Source organism: Notolabrus celidotus, chromosome 7 (genome assembly GCF_009762535.1).
Source record: "Notolabrus celidotus isolate fNotCel1 chromosome 7, fNotCel1.pri, whole genome shotgun sequence".
Classification (NCBI taxonomy): Eukaryota; Metazoa; Chordata; class Actinopteri; order Labriformes; family Labridae; genus Notolabrus; species Notolabrus celidotus.
The window spans coordinates 14,829,570-14,851,481 of NC_048278.1; positions in this window are offsets into that span (position 1 = coordinate 14,829,570).

The following is a 21,912-nucleotide window of genomic DNA, read 5'->3' on the forward strand; positions in this document are numbered from 1 at the left end:
ATGAAAGACATAAAGACAGAAGAATAAATAAGAGTCAGCTGTGTTTCTCTCTTTACAAATGGGATTCAGTTAATTAAATAATTTGCAATGTATTAATCATATATAAAATGTCAGTATACAAGCAAATATTCTGGAAGCCTCACTAGCTGTGTCTTTTAGTTCTTGGAGGAACCTGATGCATTCCTAATGCTAACCAACTTGTAATCCCTCCAGATCAGATTTTGCCAAATTGGACTCCTTCAAGTTACTGCACTTTGGGCCTGATCTACTAAGATCCCAAATAACGAGCGCTAATTTGCATGTGCAAATAATAATTTTGCACGTGCTATTTTTGGGCATGTTGCGGGTGATCTACTAAGACTGCTTGCGCTTATGATAACGAGTGCAAAAGTGGTGCGGACCGCCCTACTTTACGAGGGTTTTGCGTGTGCTATCGGCTGTCACCATGGAGAGTTTGAGAGAACAGAGTGGCCTTAAGCGATAAATGAAGTTTGAAGCCATGGAGTTGGAGATCTTTGTGGAGGAGGGAAATAAACACATCAGTGAACTCCAGCAGAGACATCTCAGCGTTAGAAAACGCGATTTGGGAGGCCATCTGTGAAAAGGTGAATGATGTGAGAAAAAACAGAAGATCTTATGAAATAAATGCATCTACTCTACTCCAAAACGCAATCAGTGTTTTGATGGCGTTTAGAGAGCAATTTGATGAGGCTAAGTCTGCCACTCTTGCTCTAGAAAAGTTAGGCGTCACTTTGATGAAGACAGTCGCCTCACTGTCCCAGGGAGCAACTTTGGGGGGAACGTTTTTAATGCCTGATATCATCATCCAGCAACTGTCCCAAAGATTCACCAGCTTAAATGGAACTGGGAACATGTTTAAAGCAAATCACCCCAACACACTACTGCAAGCACGAGAAGAGGAGTTACACCAAGCTGCCTGGCGGCTTAGTGAGCGCTCATTCTCCAAGTTAAAACTAACTAAAAAACCCTTGATGAGCATGATGGGACAGAATAGACTGAGTGGACATGTCATGTTATCTATTGAGAATGACAGATCAAAGAAAATGGACATACAGCCGCATAGTGGGCAAGTCCGCGGAGCTTAAGGCTCCTTCAAACAGAGGTGAGTAGGCCGAGTACTTCATGTTGATTTTTTGTTTGTAAGATGTGGGCCGCTATCATTATATGAAAAAGTTAAAGTGGGTGTCAGAATGACGCGGTCGCTATCCGTGGTGCTGAACTGCTTTGAATTTTTGTTTTTTTATTATTTTTTTATTACAAGAAAATGCAGTGTTGCAATGAGTTTCTCCATAGGAGATATGGCATGGTTCCTTTTTGTGACTGCCATTTGTGCGTAACGCTGTGCCAGTTTGCACCTGCCTTTCAAACATGCTAAATATAGACGCAAAAAAAAACGCTCGCTATCTGCTTCAGGTTTTATAAATCACATTGCGTGTGCTAAATTATCACATTTGCATCTCCTCCTCCCAGTATTTTGCGCATCCTGATGATCTACATGTATTCTGCATATTCATGATGAAAGACGCAATCCTCGGTGCACCTGGTTAGTACATCTGCTTTGTGCGCGCTATCAAGTTTGCACGTGTTTTCATACACGCAAACCTTTAGTAGATCGGGCCCTTTATGTGCTGACACAAATACATCTGAGAGCGATCTTGACAAGAGGTCTGAAATACCTCCACTGGTGCCGTCTACTGCGACAGAGCAGTGGGTCTTACCTTCCCCTGTGAGATTATTGCATTGTGAAAATATTTCTTTGTTGATAAGGTCATTCTATTGGTCACACCCCCGAGCACAACAATCCAAGAACCGCTAACTGCCAATAGATCTTGCACTTGACTACCCCCTTGATTATGAACAAGACGTTTAAGGTAAATAATTGTCTTTATTTTGGTTGAAGTTTATTTCAGAGTGCCATGTTTTCAGACTGGAAGTCACTGTCACACACAATTGCATCATCTGCAAAAAGAAGAGATGCATTTCTGTCCTCAATGGATTTGACAATATCAAAGCACTTATTTAGTCCAGAGATATGTCCATATGTATCACCAACAGCATTCTTGAAAAGGTAACACATTGAGGAGCACGAAAATGATGGGAATCTAACCAAGAACATAGCCTCAACGCTCTGTCAAGTTATACTAGAAACATGGGGTCCATGCCCAGTTCCCAGGCATGATGCTTTGTCTCAGTGTCCCTTTAAAATACCCAAAAAGGAAAGGCTTGAAGCCTAATTGTGTTGCAAACGGAGTATGCCCCCATGTTAGAAAAGACCCAGAGACTAGTTCACTGATCAATGGTCCAATAGCTGGGATTGAATCACCATTACAACTGACCAAGGGGGGGTCTATGTTCTGCTGCCTAGCTGAAAGAGATGGCTTGCAGAACCCCTAGTATTGCTGTCCATCTCAGTCCATTGGTAGAAGGGGGAAAAGTATCTCTCTTCCTACAAAGAGCCTTACCTTGTAAGGCCCAATACCTTCGTTTTCTGGGTCTTCTAAAGTCTTGCAGAAATTAAGAGAATATGAGATATACAAATGTAGCTTTAAATGTGATTTTAAAAAAGTGACATTAAAATTCACACTACATTTTTATGATGTTTTGGAGCTAAATGTGTATAAATGTTGCTGCTTTTACTTTACAAACGGTGCCCCATAAATATACACCATATAAATAAAATGTAATAGTATGCCCATATACAAAGCCTCTGCATACTTCTTGTGTTACCTCAACTGATTCGTCAGTTTATCTCATTCAGGCTGCTTCTAACGTTGACTGGTAACCCCAGTAGGCATAATTTACATCACCCCCTCCTCTCCTCTCTTCATCTCCCTTGCACACTGAGTCTATAGCAGATCACTAATAAAGTCGCAAAGGAAGACTGATTATCTTTTGCACATAGTAGTACATCTTTGCTGCTGTGGTCCTTTCATCCTTTGCTTCTCTGCATCCTCTCTCTTAATATTTATTTTGCACACCCTCCCTAACTAGACCTCTCTTGTCTTTCTCTCGAACAAAACAACAAAGGGGTGCATACACACAGTTCAGATGTACAACAAAATCGTTGATCCTTGTTTCTTCCTGCCACAAAAGATTCTCCTGGGTATTGGAGGATCAACCTATCTACATGATGCCTGGTACATGGGAAAAATACTGAAACAGAAATGCAAAATGTATCACAATATAAAAAAAAGGTATTAAGACATTATTTCAATTGCATTCAATGCTTGAAAATGTGTTTTTCTTATGGATTGCATGTCTTTAATAGAATTACTTAAATACCAAGTGCAGGGTTCCCACTATTTTCCAGAGATCATTTTCCAGGACATTTCCAGGACATTTCCAGGACATTTTCATTGATGATCAAGCTGGTATGATAGTCTAAATTTAGTTCCTAATTTAGTTCCTAAATAGTCTAATATGTTCCTCTCAGTGGAAGTCTACATTGAAAGACATGTAGTCTAGGAGTCTAGGAGTTTCTGTGCAGCGGTTCTTTTTGTTCCGTTTGTTTTCACTATCGGGAGTTTGCACTCCTACTAGCTAGAACAGGGGTTCTCAAACTTTTTGGAGCCAGGGACCCCTTACAGGTGAGAAAATTGTCCAAGGACCCCCTCATTATTGTAACACAGATTAAGCACATTAGTGATGTGTCATGATCAAAAGCTGCGGCTCTAAGAGCCGATGCTTTATAGTGAATCAGAAGACCCGGCTCGCATTGAGAGAGAGCCGGCTTCCAGTTTTTTCCTTTCGTTTTTTTCTCACAGTGCTCAACCCCAGCTCTGCTCACAGCAGAACTTTGTGTTGATTGGTCAGCTTGGCAGCCATGCAGCCAAATCACATGTGAGGATATAGGATACAGGTGATGGAGGGGAGGCTGTGTATCGTGGCTTCATCTGTTCCTTCAGAGAGAGTCTTCTTGAAGACCGGGCAAATACTCACTGAGAGGAGAAATCTGATCAGCCCATCCAAGCTGAGGCATCGGATTTTTCTCAATGCCAACCTGAGGACATTAATAATGTTTGCTTGAGTTTGGTTCTGGTTCTGTTTGCTTGAGTTCGGTTCTGGTTCTGGTTCAGCTCTGGTTCAGTTCTGGTTTGGTTCTCGTTCGGTTCTTGTACGGTTCTGGCACGGTTCTGGTTCGGTTCGGTTCTTGTTCGGTTCGGTTCTGGTTAAGTTCTGGTTCAGTTCTGGTTCGGTTCTCGACAGTTCTGGCACGGTTCGGGTTTGGTTCGGTGCGGTTCTGGTTCGGGTTCAGTTCTGGTTAAGTTCTGGTTCAGTTCTGGTTCGATTCCGGTTTGGTTCTGGTTCGGTTCTTGTGCGGTTCTGGCACAGTTCTGGTTCAGTTCGGTTCGGTTCTTGTTCGGTTCTGGTTCGGTTCTGGTTCGGTTCTGGTTTAGTTCTGGAATGTTCTGGTTTGGTTCTGGCTGAGTTTGGTTCGGTTCTGGTTTGGTTCTGGTTCGGTTCGGTTTGCTTCGGTTCTGGTTCAGTTCTGGTACGTTCTGGCTCGGGTCTGGTTCGGTTCTGGTTGTGTTTGCTTGAGTTTGGTTCTGGTTCTGTTTGCATGAGTTTGGTTCTGGTTCTGTTTACTTAAGTTTAGTTCTGGTTCTAACCCTAACCCTAATCCGAACCCTAACCCTAATCTGAACCCTAACCCTAACCCTAATCTGAACCCTAACCCTAACCCTAACCCTAATCCTAACCCTAATCTGAACCCTAACCCTAACCCTAACCCTAACCCTAATCTGAACCCTAACCCTAACCCTAACCCTAATCTGAACCCTAACCCTAACCCTAATCTGAACCCTAACCCTAACCCTAATCTGAACCCTAACCCTAACCCTAACCCTAACCCTAACCCTAATCCTAACCCTAATCCTAACCCTAACCCTAATCTGAACCCTAACCCTAACCCTAATCTGAACCCTAACCCTAACCCTAACCCTAATCTGAACCCTAACCCTAATCTGAACCCTAACCCTAACCCTAATCTGAACCCTAACCCTAACCACAACCCTAACCCTAACCCTAATCTGAACCCTAACCCTAACCCTAACCCTAATCTGAACCCTAACCCTAACCACAACCCTAACCCTAATCATAACCCTAACCCTAACCACAACCCTAACCCTAATCATAACCCTAACCCTAATTACAACCCTAACCCTAGGATCAGGGTGAGAATGGTTTTGTAACAGAAATGCACAAAATTGGGCAATTATAAGGATGCTCATAAAAACATGGTACGTAAAAGGGTTTTCAACACAAACCATTAGTTTTTTCAAAGTTAAGGTAAAATATACGGCAACAAAAGATCCTATATTAAGAGCCGTTCGGGAGTTGAAAGAGCCGGCTCTTCTTTGGGAGCTGAGTTAAAAGAGACGGCTCTCTGAAAAGAGCCGAAGTTCCCATCACTAAAGCACATGCTTACTACCATTTGCACTCTTAGTTGCCCTTGGAACTATTTGTATTGTAAAACGTATCAATGTAAATACTTCAGACCTGTACCATAGTGATAAACTGATAACACTTCAATTTGAATCAAGTAAATACTACTTGGATACTTAAAAACAGAGGGTCATTTCATTCCTTGTGGACTCAACATGACAGCATTTATACTTTTCAAGTAATTGATTTTAAACGCTTTCAGAAAATTAACAGTAGCAAGACTTACATATCCCTGCGAGCCACCAAATGGTATCATAACAATGGTGTATGCTGTTTTGTAATGACACAGCACAATTTTATAATTTATTAGAAATGTATTCAAATTATTTCACGGACCCCCACGCTATGGTTCACGGACCCCCAGGGGTCCCAAGACCCCACTTTGAGAACAACTGAGCTAGAGTACGGTAATTGAGCTCTCAGCCTGCAGAGAAAGTTGTGAGGCACAGACCCCCAAGCTCTCTGCCCGACTCCACTGGTCACACTATAACTTAAATATAAGACTCTTTGAATCAAAAGAGCACTCTACAAGGTTAATGTACCATAAAACATGAACAATATACCCCCGTTTTCTGTAAATGCATAATTATGGAGTGAAGGAGAAAAGATGTGAAGAAAGTTGCGCAGTGTCGCTGTCTTTTCCAGCACAGCGTGCACTTAACTTTCATGCATGGGGATGTGTTTTGTTAATAGGGTCAGGTCGCACGCAGCCATGTTGGAATAATTTTCCAGGACTATATGTGCTTTTCCAGGACATTTTACTTTTTCTCCCATTTTCCAGGTATTTTCCAGTACTGGAAAACTGGTCAACTGTTTTCCAGGTTTTCCAGGACGCGTGGGAACCCTGCAAGTGTAAAGTTTATACAAAATGTAAGGGGGGGATGTTAGAGGAACATTATCTGTCCACAAGAGGACTTCTCAGTTTATTTCCCTAGAGGGAGGGAAGTACACAGCAGGATCTGCTAGCTTTTTCTGCTCTCACAATAAGATATTCCCTAAGCTTTTTGGATTCAGTAATATTAATGCTCTGAAAAGTAAGCTCTCAGCTATGGTGCCTTAACCATAAAATACATCAGGTTCTAAATTCTAAATCCAGTAATAAAAACAGCTGCTGCATGCATGGGCCATGTTGACATTTAGGATGCATATTTGCTTTCAAATCTACTTTATTTCACATTGCACAGAATGTCACAAAATCCCACATCACAGTGTTTTTATATCTTAATAACCCTGACCTTTTCCCTTTTCCTATTGGATGCTATGCAAGAATCAATCCACTAGTTCTGATTAAGCAACTGATATGGATTTTGATGGAGAGCATGGTGTCCCTGGTAACCACAGAGAAGAGCATCGCAGCAGAAGTTACATACAGCTTACACTGACCTTGGACAAGTAGCATAAGGTAGAATAAAAGAAAGGTAATATAAGGAAAATGCCTATACTGAATCTTAGCAATAGCACAACTTAATGACCACATCCGTATGCATTATTTAACAAAATCATTCCCTGCACAATTAAAAAGAAAAGAACACTGTAGTGGCTCATGGTCCTTCACTGTTTGTGCATGCTGTGAAATGCTGTTTTAGTTTTGTTGTAGTGCAAAGCTGATGTTCAAGATTTTCAAAGCTGGCATACGTATCAAATTTAGTCATTTTCAAGCGTGCCAAGCATCTAGTAGTTTCAGCTTCCAGAAGTGTGAGGCTCCTTTTTGTCCTTTTCTTTTATGACCTTCTGGTTAGAGTGCTGGAAGGACAAAACAGGCGAGTTTAGCTTCATTTTCCCTTTTCGGGGGGCTGCTTTCTGCTCTTACATGTCCTCTATGTGTCTTTTTGTTTTGTATTAACATGTAAGCTTAAAGTCATCTGTTTGTTTTTCTTTTCTTCTTCTAGGACAGAATTTTTTTTTTTTTCTCCTTTGGTTTTAGATTAATAGAGAACACATGATGTTTGTTGTTTGTGTTCATACCAGAGTCTATTTTAGTCCATCTTAGCATAAAAATTAATATTAACTACATGGGGGGCAAATGGTAAATCAAATTGTGGCATCAGACATATTTTTAAATTTAGGGGTTGAGAGTTGATTCCTCATTAAGACACCTAGCCAAATAAAGAAAATGAATATAAATAACAAAAACAAAGGGAGGGAAATAAAAGATGTTTGTTTTTGCTGTGACAGATGAGTCAAAAAGCTTAAGTAAAGCACAAACACAGCCACTCAGTGTCATGCTAGATATTGTCATCATGAAAATCCAAACCTCCATTTTTTTCCTTTGTTTCATGTTTTCTTTTTGTATCCTGACGAATGTTGCTATGATTTTTCTTTAACCTCCCCTCACCCCGTTCAAATGTTTGTCTTTGCTGTCTTAAGTAGACTGACTCACAGGTTACCACGAGGAGGATGCTTTTTCCATCTCTCTCAGAAAGATTATTCTGTATTTGCATATTTCGGCACTTTGTTCAAGCAGGGTATTTACTTAGTTGCAAAAACAAACAAAACAAAGCTTGGTTGTCATTTCTGTCTACTGTTGGAAAAACAGCTCTGTACAGTGAATAAAAAAACTCAATGGGTACTGTTTAGAAGCCAAATCTATTTAATTCCCGAATAATCTGGACTGCAAATATTACTGATTCTGGAATTATTTCAGTTCAAGCTAAAGCAGGTGTATGAAAAGAAGAGAGCAGTAGTTTATGAGAAATATGGTGACTATAAAAAACATACTAGTCTTATTAGGACTATTGTAGTAGATAAAACATTAAAAATTGCCTTCTCTGGTGCCCTTTCAGTAAAAAATGCATGAAAAAGTGCCCTCTGGATGCCCCTCAAATGTAAAAAAACCCCTTTTTTAAAAAGTGCCCTCTGGTTGCCTTCAATGTTAAAACAACATTTAAAAGTACCCTCTGGATACCTCTAAAATGTAAAGAAATCAAAAAAAAAAAAAATGTCTACTAGATGCCCCTATAATGTAAGAAAAATTTCAAAACGTGCCATCTGGATGCCCCTCAAATGTCTAAACATATAAATAGTGCCCTTTGGATTCCCCTAAAATAAATAAATCGTTAAAAATAGTGCCCTTTCACGGAGCCCCTAAAGTGACGTGCAGAAATGTTTTGGGGGAAATATCTGGTGTGCACGAGATACTTTCTCGTGCGTACCAGATACTTTCACGTGAGCACCAGATACTTTCACGTGAGCACCAGATACTTTCTCTTGCGCACGAGATACTTTCTTGTGCGCACCAGATACTTTCAAGTGAGCACGAGAAAGTTTCACGTGTGCACGAGATACCAAGTTAGCACTGGAGAACAACCAGTTTCGATCTAAAAATGACAGTACAGCAGTTAGTTGAGCTTTATTTCAACCGTGGGCAGCGTTATAAAGATATTCCGGCTTTGCTTGCACGATCGTCACCACTTGATTGTCTCAGAACGGCACCTAAAATGGATTTTGAAGCCTTACTGTGTGTTCAGGCGTAAGGGATACACATATGGAGTCAGAACAGTCTCATAAATCACAAATGCAAACAGAAGGATTCACAAATGTTTTTCAACTCACACACAAATGTATATCATTCTATATAAATGTAAAAACAAATCCACAAATAAAAAACAAGATTCACAAACGTATTTCTGATTCACACACAAATATTTATTGTTTTATATATATGTAATAAAAATCCACAAATATACGATACGTTTGTATCTTGTTACATTTAGACCAGGACTAGTCGATATCATCCCGCATTTAGGCAGTTATTTAATGACTACTATGTTTGATCATTTGTTAGAATGGGTAGCCTATCTGCCGACGTCTCACCCGATTTACAAATGTTTTATCCTCACCCCGTTACCGAATTATTGATCAGTCTGACGTTCATTTAGCTGCATATGAAAAGTCCTATAATTTCTTTAATTTGAACATTATACTGAAATACTGATTTAGCTTTGGTAGCTTTGGTAGTCTTTGGTAGTCTTTGGCAAATCAAAGTGAACTTATTTTTATTGATCAGATATTATCTGTGGTAATAATACTGTTAAATGTTGTCACTAGATGGCGCCCTTGCTCTTTGTATTGTACTGTTCTGTCAAAGGTTACACTGTGCGTGCAGATGTGACGTCATCACACAGTATTTGTGCCCTGTTATGTTAATGAAGAGGAGAGCAGGAGATTATGTTTTATGCCGGGATATTAATGATGAAACCTCCTGTACGGCCTCAATAAATATGTCAAAGTCTCAAGAGTAGAGACCGACTCAATCTTTGCTTATTCTCCACAGCAAGAAGACACCTGCGCACTCCAGTGCTTTACAAATACATTGAGCAATTTCCTAATCAGTGTTCTATTAGCTTCGATATACCAGCAGTGTAAAACGGACTTCAGCAAATCCGGACCAAGCATAAAACATCATCATGTTGTTTACATAATGGGTTAAAGGAATTAAAGCACTTTTCATATGCAGGTAAATGAACGTCAGACTGATCATAATACGGTAACAGGGTGAGGATAAAACGCTTGTAAATCGGGTGAGACGTCAGCAGATAGGCTACCCATTGTAACCAAGGGTCCTCATTGAATAACTGCCTAAATGCGGGATGATATCAGCTAGTCTTGGTCTCGGTGCGCTCTGGTCTCGGGCATGGCTAAAGGGATCTCCAGTGCTAACTTGGTATCTCGTGAGCACGAGAAGGTATCTGGTGCTCACAAGGAAGTATCTGGTGCGCACGAGAAAAGTATCTGGTGCACATGAGAAAGTATCTGGTGCTCACGTGAAAGTATCTGGTGCTCACGTGAAAGTATCTGGTGCGCACGAGAAAGTATCTGGTGCGCACAAGAAAGTATCTGGTGTTCACGTGAAAGTATCTGGTGCGCACAAGAAAGTATCTGGTGCGCACAAGAAAGTATATGGTGCGCATGAGAAAGTATCTCGTGCGCACAAAATACTTTCCAAAAAAACATTTCTGCACATGTCACTTTAGGGGCTCCGTACCCTTTAGATGCCCCCAAACATGAATAAAATGTAAAAAAAAAATAGTGCCCTCTGGATGCCCCTCAAATGTGTAAAGTGGGAAAAATAGTGCTCTCTGGATGCCCCTCAAATTTAAAAAACATAAGATAGTGCCCTTTGGATGCCCCTAAAATGGAGTGACACATGAAAGGGCCCTCTGGATGCCCCTCAAATGTTAAAAAAACATTTCAAAAAGTGCCATCTGGATCCCCCGCAAATGTATAAACATAAAAAAGTGCCCTCTGGATGCCCCTCAAATGTAAAAAACATTTTTTAAAGTACCCTCTGGTTGCCCTCAAATGTTAAAACATAAGATAGTGACCTCTGGATGCCCCTAAAAGGAATACAATGCAGAAAATAGTGCCCATTCGATGCCCCTAAAAGGGAATGACACATGAAGGTGCCCTCTGGATGCCCCTCAAATGTTAAAAAACATTTCAAAAAGTGCCATCTGGATGCCCTGCAAATGTATAAACATAAAAAAGTGCCCTCTTGATGCACCTCAAATGTATAAAACGTAAATTCACTAGAATGCAGGAAATTAAGTGTTAGCTGCTCAAAAGTTGGCTGTTAACGCTGCCTCAGTTCATTTAAATTCACTCTAAACTGTGACAACCAGGGGTTTGAAAGGAGGGCTCACATTTGTGTTATTTTGCCCCTACCCCTCAAACATCCTGAGCACGCCTCTGGTAGGAATAATGATTATTATTCAGGAGGCTACATTTTTCATTATCACTCACCGGCAGTCATGCTGTTTTTGGATGGCACTGGTGACAAAGAAACTGAGACTATGTGAAGCTACGGTTTCCTGATTGCAGCATTTATCTTGAAATAAATGAAAATCACCCAATCAAAAGCCATCATCTGTTGAAGAAACAATTTTCCCGTTCTAATGTTTGCCGGAAATTATTGTTTTTCCTGCAACCCAACTTCAGACTGTTACTCTAAATGCACAGTGTCTGAACCTTGGTGAGACGCTCTCATCTTCACGAAGCAGTCACTGAGATGTGTAGAGTGTGGGGCTCTGAGGGAGACAGGGTCTGTGGCTGACAGCAAAAGCATTTTGTATGAAACCAGGCAACACACACACACACACACACACACACACACGCATGCACACACACACACACACACACACACACACATAATGACACACAAATGTGTTCTAACAGACACACTCAGTGACACCTGCAGTGACTCGCAAACAAACGCAGAGACTTATAGTGACAGGCGAGGTCATGTGCATGCACATGCACACACAAACACACACCGAAGCTGCTGAGTTGATCAGAGACTGTTAACAGTGTCACCTATCTCCTAAGCTCAAACCCCCCAGGAGATCGCTCTCTGTCACTGATGCCATTCTGTAGACAGCCTCACACAGCCCCTGTCTGTTACTTGAATATGTGTGTGTGTGTGTGGGTGCATGTGTGCATGTTTGTCTAGGAAAGTTAGAGAAATGTTTCCTCCATGTGGAAAATGTATACTTTTCCATCAAATCACTGCTAGTGTAGGCAGCAAGTAAGCATAAACTACATGAAGACCGGTTACACTGCTTATGATTTAAAAGGCAAAGAGCTCAAATATCGTTGTTATTAATGCTTTCTTTTGAAAAAGCTGACAAAGTCAACTTTAAATGGAGAAAAAACATTTGTCCCAGAGCTACAGTTCAAAGTGTCTAATTTTACATCTTGTTTTACAGTTTTGGCCACAAAAACTAAAAAAGGGAGCTGGTTGCAGTTAATGTAACATTGTTTCCCAGCTGAGAAGGACATAATTCTTTTCATCTCTAAAAAGGCCCAGGGAAATGCGCATTCTATGCACAAAGCACAAAGAAATAGCACAGACTCTTGTAGTGCCTCTGTTTTGACATCTCCAGGCAGAATGCCACAGCTGAGCTAATGGTGTGGTAAGCGATAAAATGTAGGTTTATGAGGGATTAGTCGGCTGTATGTGTGTAATAGACACACACACATACACACACAAGCGGGTGCGCTCAGGCACACAACATTCCCCAAGTTTAGTGATGCATTAGTGGTGTTTACGACAGCTTTGAGTGGAGCTTACCCCATGCTCCCACAACCCCCCCACCCCAGCCACCAGCCCTGCTAAATACACAGCAGCAGCAGAGACGGGGGTTTAGTTAAGAATTCTCACAAAGACACAGTCACAGATGGTTAGGTCACTCATTTTTTATTTTTTTAAGGGGGGCGTGGGGAAGAATATTGTATAGCTGAAGTGTGTGTGCAGTTCTCCCATGTTTTCCGTACAGTGCGCTAGCTGTTGGCCAGAGATAGGAGACTAGTTGGTGGGGCGTTGATAATGGAGAGGAGGAGAGGGTGAGAGCAGCAGACATAATGATACTTAAAAGAGGGGAATCTGCACATAAAGAATCGGGGCAGGGCAATCTGCATGAACCAGACATGAGTCCTCTCCTGAAATCAGACTGCTGGTAACCTGCTTGCCGGAGGCAGAGTGTGAAGTTGTGGTACCACACACAGATTACAAGCCCTCTCAGCAATGTCTCTGCGGGCAATCTTTTTAGAAGGAAAGATAAAATTTTGAATCATAAATATCGATATGTTTACCACCAGGAGACGCAAAACACTTGGGAGGGTGCCGGCAAAAGCTGTATTTAGATGCACACGAACCCAAAAATGATGACCTTTTCATCTGCTGTCTTGAGAGGCTTTGCATATTTACATGTCCAGGAACCTTTTTGGTATATGGGTTCTTTTAGGTTTTTTAAGGATAGCTTTTTTAAATAATAACAATATAACAGGGGGGTAATACAATGTAAAAGTTGTGAAACTGATTTAAAAAAAAAAAAAAACATGACATACACACAAAGCCTTACTATTGGGCGATAATTCAATAACGATAATTATCATTATATAATTTTTTTCAATTAAAATATAACAAATGTTCTATAATACTGTTATATATGGTAAGGGAGGGGGCGCTAATGTGTCTTAAACGCTAGTTGCCATCCAACATTAGACAGAAGAAGAAAACCCCATTGAACAGCCAATCAAGTCGCAGGGTAAGAGTTAGGGGGGGCTTAAAGACATTTGGAGCAGCATGTAAACACAGCTGGAATGAGCGACAGTGGCACGGAAGAACACAAAATGTACAAGTTCAAAGCCGAGACATTAGTCTAATACTGTGTGGACTCTGCATTAACTATTAACTTAATACACTTCACTTAGTTAAATACACTTTCAGGATGTGGGTAAATCAATCTGATTATGAAAATTAAGAAAAATAATTATGACAAAAATAATACTCTACAAACTAAAACTTCACAAAAATCTCATCTTACACTAAAGACCTTCAAAAATGAGGGATTCAAGAAGCTTATCAGGGAACTAAATCCACATACAAGTTAACAAACTGTCAACTTTCACTTAGAAGCAAAAATCTGCCTTTGAATTTAAATAAAATAATGATTTGATTTTTATCGTGATAGTTATCGATATTGACCGATATGAAAAAACAATTATGATGATAACATCTTTTATATATTGCCCAGCCATAAATACAACCGTAAAAAAAAAACACAGTTTAACATTGGCAGGAACATTGTCTTTACAGTTACATTTATTTTTCTGATTCCAAAACCTGCAACATTCCAAACCTGCCCACGTCTGTAGAAGTAGAAAAGAAAGACTTCAGCAAATCAACAACTAAGTTATGTAATCCTGTAGTGAGATGAACGAGAATATAGGAAGTAGAATATAATTCACTTTCTCAGTTTGCACTACATTAATCTTTACTACATGCATTATTTATCTATTATCAAAATTTTGAACAGCTAGCATTTAGCAGGGGCACCCACATTTCTAATCAGACAGTCCACGGTTGAGATTTTTTAGTGTTCCTTGCCTGAAGCAGTTATCAAACTCCATCCATGCTCATCTCCACAGAGAGTCTCATTTACTGTAACACATTTTGTATCCATAGAAGAAAAGGAGGGGAGAAAAAGTCTTGACTGTGCTCTGAGGAAATTCTGTAGTCTGTCTCAAGTGCATTAAAAACGCTTTTTGTCTTTTTACTACTTTTATAATCAATGTGAGGGTTTGTATTATACAGCAGGAACTTACATTTGGGTTCCCTGGGGATGTGCTTTAAGTGAATGTTTTTTTTTTAATTATATATATATACTACTGCCATAAAGACAAGCGATGCAGCCAAAGAAAAACAAAGACTTTTCCCCCATCCTTCCATCTTAAGTGTCAGATTAATCATGGTATCTTTATGATGGACATTTTTTTCTTTCTTGTATTTGAAAGAGAATCTGTGTACCCCCCTTCCAAACACACATACACATACACACTTAACAAACAGAGGAATCTTCTTAAATCTATACTAATCCATTATCCTCTGAGTGTGCCGTTTCTGTCTGCTGTCAGTAGGGATCAGTGTGTGTGTGTGTGTGTGTGTGTGTCTGTGTGTCTGTGTGTCTGTGTGGTATACCGTGCATAAACACCTTGTTATAAGCATACAGTCCAGAGAGTATGGAGATATGTCTCTATCCAAATCATCATTGCAAGGAAGATAACTGCTTTAACTGTTGGATGGACAATAACTAAGCAAATGCAGACAACAAAAACAATGCTGAAGCAAAAAAAATACTACTACTACTACTACTACTACTACTACTACTACTACTACTGATAATAATTAGCTCCCAGCAGATTTAATTTGTAGCTTCTGAAATATTTATTGAAGAAGTTGGTGTTCTTGGTGTTAGGGCTTTAATCATCATAAATAATCTGTTATTCGCTGTTACCATATCCACATATACAGTGGCTGGGTAGTGCAAATTTACAAAGGCTGAAACAAATTACAAATAGCAGATTCTGACGGAAAGGGAATGTAGAAATGATTTTAAATATAAAAGAAGTCTGTAATATAAAAATGTGCAGCAGCCAAGGAATTAATATATATTTGACATTAACAACCCTGTTTCCACTAAAATGTTTTGATTCAGATTGATAAGAGAACACCTCAAAATGTGTTCTTGCCAATCACAGCTTTATCGGATTTGGAATTTCAAAATGAAAACTGTTGGAAAATTAGTGTGTAAATTCATTTTGAAGAAAGTCACCAGGCATAGACGTGAGAGCAGCCTGAGCAGTTTTTGGCCCCAAACAATCTCTGGTCTCTGATCCATCACGGCACTTGAGTTGATAGGCTTCTATTCTAGTCAATGTGTTAACTACCACTGGATTCGCTCAGTTGCGTTCTGGCTGCGTCTCTGATCTGGCATGTTGGAGCCCTCCATATCAGATACAAAGACTTCTATCTTTGCTGGATGCCGGAGCACGATGCATAAATCTCAACAGAAGATCAGGCACCAAATTTTTTTTTAAAAATCAGTTAGTTGTCTGGTGATAACACTCTGTGTTATTACTTAACTACGACAACAAACTGCCATAACGAGCTGAGCCAGGCTTGGAATCAATAGGTCAGAGGTTTTCAGAGGCAAGTAAAGACAACATGGATGAGGAGAGGAGTTGTATTTTCAATAATGCAGTATTTACCATCTTGTGTTTGTATTAAGCCAAATAGTGTATAGTGAGTGGGTGGTTATGCAAAATGAAATTCCTTCAGGAATTGAGGAAGACCCTTACTCAAAGCGGAGGGATCTGGCTTACCCTTTCAGGATTTCAATTTGCATAAACGATAATATTCCTTTGATTCTCTTGATGTGCTAAAATATGTTTCATAATATAAACCAGAGATGGCTATGTTATCTCAAGCATTTTGATCAGTATGGGGTTTTTAATTGTAATACTGTCTTGAAGTTTTTTAAGAAACAGAGGTTTGCCACTTGTATTTTCAAGGCATTCAACTTAAGTTCTAAACTTCCCTTAAAACATAACAAGCAATTCATAAGCAATGCTGTATGTTCAATTATTTATAAATGGTTCTTTTGTACTATTTTCTTGGATAAAAAAAAATGGAATAAATAATAATAAAAAAGATAGATAAATAGAATATGACTATTCTTACAGACCTGTATTCAGGTGTCCTATGATTTTCAACATTTTCTAATACAATTGGTGATCTTTAAGAATTGTAATGGTGGAAGTCTTCTGTTTTTAACTGTTAAAGCTGGAGTAGGACATTTTATTTTGATACATTTTTGCCAATAACTGTTAAAAACTATGTATACATTGATAAGGAGTAATACACATAGTGATATAACACTGAGATGAGAAAACTCAGTTGTCCATGTCAGCAGCTAGGCTGCAATAGCGGCTGGCTAACGGGTTGTAACTATGTTTACAGAGACCTGTATACAGTCTGTTAGCTGGTAGCTATTCTCTTGCTCTTTATCAGCATGAATGGGATGTTGTACAAAGTCTACATCCTGTCTTTTCTGTGTTTTCATAGCTACGAGAAAGAAGCATCGTCGTCCACAGTGTTAAAACACGGGAAGCAGAGGCCTCCACCCCCAACTGTTTCATGTGTTCGGAGTCCCCCTATGACCGGTGAATCCCCCTCTGACCGGTAAGTCCCCCTCTGACCGTTGAATCCCTCACTGACCGGTGAGTCCCCCTCTGACTGCTGAGTCCCCCTCTGACCAGTGAGTCCCCCTCTGACCGCTGAGTCCCCCTCTGACCGCTGAGTTTCAGGCCCGATAAGAACTCCATGAACATGAAAGTTGCTTTGACCACTGCTTGCATGGATGTGCAAATACTGCTCTGCTTGTTATTATGAGCTATTTTTTTTAGTGTCCGCACTGCCAGCTCCGTACGAAATAAAATCTGCTTGTTTGTAAAGCCATTCACCTGTGATCTGCATGCTAATTCGCAATCTAAGACCACAGCAGGACAGGCAGACACCATATAGACTAAGGAAATGAGAGGAAAAAAAAGTTTGGCTGATAAAAAATCCGTGAATGTTAGCTGCTTCTCTAAAAGCTTGGCTTGGTGAAAGAAAGCGTAAAAAAAACATTCTACAAGGAATCAAATACACAGAATAATTTTATTAATAATCTGTGGGCACAGTCTCCCTCTCCAGGCTTCCCTGAAGGGAGGGCTCTTTTCGGTTGTGTCCTTTCAAAATCCAGCTAAATGCTGCGGCTTCCTCAGGATGTCCTACTCCAGCTTTTAGTGACTGTTGTGATTAACAAATCAAAGAATGAAGTAACAAGCGTGCACTAGCTTTTATTTCTATATCTGAAGCTGCTTCAATTAGTCAAATAGCTGATCCTAGAAGATACATTTGATGAAAGTAATATTTTTTATGCAGGAAAATGTGAGAATTTGCACTGCTTGTTGTTGGCTACTACTTTTATTTCTAGAAGAGTGCAGATTTCTGCGAGTAAGATTAATTGCAAAAGATGTGTTTAAGAAATAAAATGAATAGCCTTCTCTTTATTCTTTCACAAAGTTGTTCTGTGATGTATTTCAGGGGAAGTATCTTGACCACCAGCTTAAGAGTTTAAAGCACTCTTGACAACAAGTATATTCTTGATTGTTATTGCATCAGATGTATGTCAAATGGATGAATATCCTCCCAACTTATGGTCTGAATCCATCAGATTTAGGCAGATACATAGTAGGCTTAATACAAGACCACATGCTGTTGAAGGATTTTTGCTTTATAATACCCGTGAGTTGTCTCGTGAGTGTGTGAGCCCACTTTGTTTACGACAAACATTGGAACACTAATACCCACATCTTTAAGCCAAGGTTTCCAGCATTACTCCAGTCTCCATTAATGTTAGCAACTACATCCTCTGTATGCAAGACTTCACTGAAAATAATGAAAGCTCTTCCTGAGTGTATTAACTGTTACTTTGGTTTAGAAGATAAATTACTTTATCTTCATCCAATGGATAATGCATTTCATCATTTGGATAGCATATCATTTTTGCTTTCACTTAATTCTGACATACACAGGAAATTCATTAACTTTTATCCCATCCAACATGTATCTGTTTTTCCATTGCTGCCTTATCAATTATTAAAGTCTCCTTCTACTCCATCCCTCTCTAACAAAAACTGACTGCCCTTGAGCACTAAACAGAACCATGTGACCTTGCTATGTTCATTTACCCATAATTTTATTGCCCTGAAATAAACAAATTGGCTTTTGACGACGCAAGTTCTGTCTTTTTTTTTTTGCTCAACACAAGATAAGATAACAAAAATAGTGGCCTAAATTTCTAGAAAGGATTCTGCCTATTCTGTGCTGGGCTTTTTTAATGTGTTAAATTTTGATAAAAACAGAATAAGGTGGTTGGCAGCTAATCTAAACCTAAATTTAATTGAGTGCAAATACAAGAAATCGAATGTTGAAACTGAAAAATTATATTATGTTGAGAAGAAGAAGAAGATGCTCATTAATCTGATGCCAGCAACACGTTTTAAAAGAAAGTTGGGACAGGGGCATGTTTATCAATGTGTGGCAGGATATCTTTTTTAAACAATATTCGGTTAACACTTGGGTGGCAATGACTTTTCTTTATTGTCTTAATTTGTTTGGCTAAAACAACAAGAAATTGTATACCAAACTGATATGATTTATCATTGGCATGCAGAACTACCTGTAAAGGTTTTCAATTTAAGAAAATGTGTGCTTCTTTGCCCTTTGGCAGATGAATTAGGATCAATGAAAATAAGAATATTTTCTGTATAATAGATACAAAGCAGAGACCAGCAGGTTGTGCTCAGCTTTTGACAGAGCCTAGCTCACTCTTTGTACGGCGGCTGTGGACCAGTTGTAAAGGTCATCCGATCATCTCTCAATCAGAAGGTTGGGTGTTCGATCCCAGGTCCAGCTGTCCACATGCCACAAGACGCTTAACCTCGAACTGCCCCCAGTGGTGTGTGAATAGGATTAGTTAATACTGATAGGCGCCTTACATAGCAGCCATTCAGTGTATGAATGTGGTGTGAATGGGTGAATGGGTGAATGTGACTTGTAATGTAATAGCGATTTGAGTGGTCAAAAGTCTAGAGAAAGCACTACATAAACAGTCCATGTATAAGATTGACAACTTTACCCTTACCCAAACAGCTGTGATACTCATAGAAATAAATTATTATAAGAGTTTAAATTCCTATAATAACCATGAATAAGCGTACATGAACTATTTCACCGGAAGGGTATTGGTGCAAAAGCCTACAAAAACATGTTAGCCCATTCCAAGTACCCAGCTCTTATCTTCTTTTTCTTCTCTCTTTATTTTTCAGAGTTTACAAAGAAAGCCGCTTTTGGCATCAGCAGTTTACCAATGATGAAAAAGACATGTAACTAACCCCACATGGGCAAGAGACAATGAGAAAAAGGAATGTGGTGCAGCTGAAAAGACACCGCGTCCTAGAGTCTTCCAATGTTTTGATGTGTACCTCTTTGATCTTGTTGGTTGCCTTACCTGTGCCAGTGCAACAAACAGAACTGTCAGAATATCCCAGTATCAAGACTCAGAGTTTCCCCGCAAAAGTTCATCATGTTTTTCTAGGGCTCATTAACAACGTGTACCTCAGGAGATGCATGCATCATTTATGATCATACCAACAATATAAGGACTGTTTTTAAGTGAGTTACAATGACAGATCACTCCACTTCACTTTACAAAAACAGTCATTTTTAGGCAACCATTAAATATTATGTCCTGCTGTTGCAGCCCCTCCTCCTGTGGGAATGGAAAGGGTCCCAACAATCTAAGTAAAATAAACACAATATATCTCCTTAGATTCGGATTACTTCAAATATACAAAAGCCTTATGCTTTCGCTCAAGTTGTCAGCAATCCATCTTAGCTGGTAAGAGCAGGGTTTAGATGCTTCTTTCTCAGGTACAATCTGAGGGTAGATTCTCCTAATGACTGGAATTCCAGCTCTTTTTAGTGATCCAGATCATTTGGCTCAGCAAGAACTCACACTTTCAGCTCCCAAACAGCTCTTCACAGTACCGTCTTACGGCCAAATTCCACAGGATCCGTGTTCAATCCGTCTCCGATCTGTGAAGGTACCGGATCTGATAGGTTTCTATGCCAGATCGTTTTTCACTTAGCTACGACAAAAAACTGTCATAAAGAGCAAAGCCAGGCTTGGAGTCATCAGGTCAGAGGTTTTCAGGGGCGATAAAGACAACATGGATGGGAAGAGGAGTCGGATATTCATCAATGCAGCTCCTGTCCAGCTCTGTGTTGCGTTCTGAAAACACAACCGGTGGGTGTTGACAGATGAGAGAGCACGGAGCTGGACCGCAGCAGATCGGACACGGACCGGACATTGATCTTGTGGAAGTCCCGGGTTAGAGCTGTGCTGTTCACAACTGATACATGGTCCCACCTCAGTGTACATACTGCCTGCTGCCACGGTGCTGCATTCATGCAGTGAAGTCAACTATATGTGAAATTGACTACTTAAAGAATATTGATTTTAAAATAAGTTAAAGGTTTTGTTAATCGTTTCCAAAAATTTATGTTCACTCTAGAGGTTTATAAAACTGTAACACATTGAATCCCTGGTAAGGACTAAACTACTGGATACCTGGGAACAGGGTCTTTGAATAGTAATTCCTGAAGATGTCTGGGGGAATTGCATCTCTGCTGTACACACTTCCTCCATTTTTATAAGACACGGGTTAATTCAACTTGAGGTGTTACATAGAATCCATTACTCCAACGACAGGTTAGCCAAAATATATCCCACTGTTAATCCTATTTGTCCTAGATGCTATAACCCAGTCTTGTTCGGCCATATGTTCTGTTCTTGCCCTTCCATGGTTAATTTCTGGTCTTCAGTATTTAACTGCCTCTCTGCTTTGTGTGATGTGTCTCTTAAGCCCAACCCACTCACTGCCATTTTTGGCCAACCAATTGATGCCCACTTGGTTGGCCTGTTTGCTGCTATAAACAATGTTTATGCATTGGATCTTTATTTATTTATTTTTTTCTTTAGTATTTCTGGGTTTTGTTTTACTTGTTATTTATCAATAGATGTCAAATTTCTATATTTCACTTAATGTCAGATTATCTTGATTTTTTTAATTACCATCTGTTGGCTTGTCATTTTGTTTACTCTGTTTATTCCTCTTCCTGAATCTTCTTCAGTGCTCTCTATTTAGGGTGTGCTCTTGGTCAGGAGGGGTATTGTATTGTCTGAACAATTCACTATGTCGGTGTGTGTGTGTTTATGTGTATATATTATATAAGCTCAAAACTTCATAAATCAAGTTTTTTAAATAGTATCGCAGATATTTAACAAGTTACAGAGTGAGTGAGAGAGAGAAAAGAGAGAGAGAGAAACTGTTTCCTTTTCAGCTTTTTCCTGAAAACAATCGAAAAACAGCTTTGTTGATAACATGGAGTTTTATTCTCATTTTTACTTAAATGCTGACTTTCTTAATATTGTATTGCAAAGAGTAAACAGTATATGAACTAATACAAATGTACAGAGTGAGTGTAAGATGTTATGT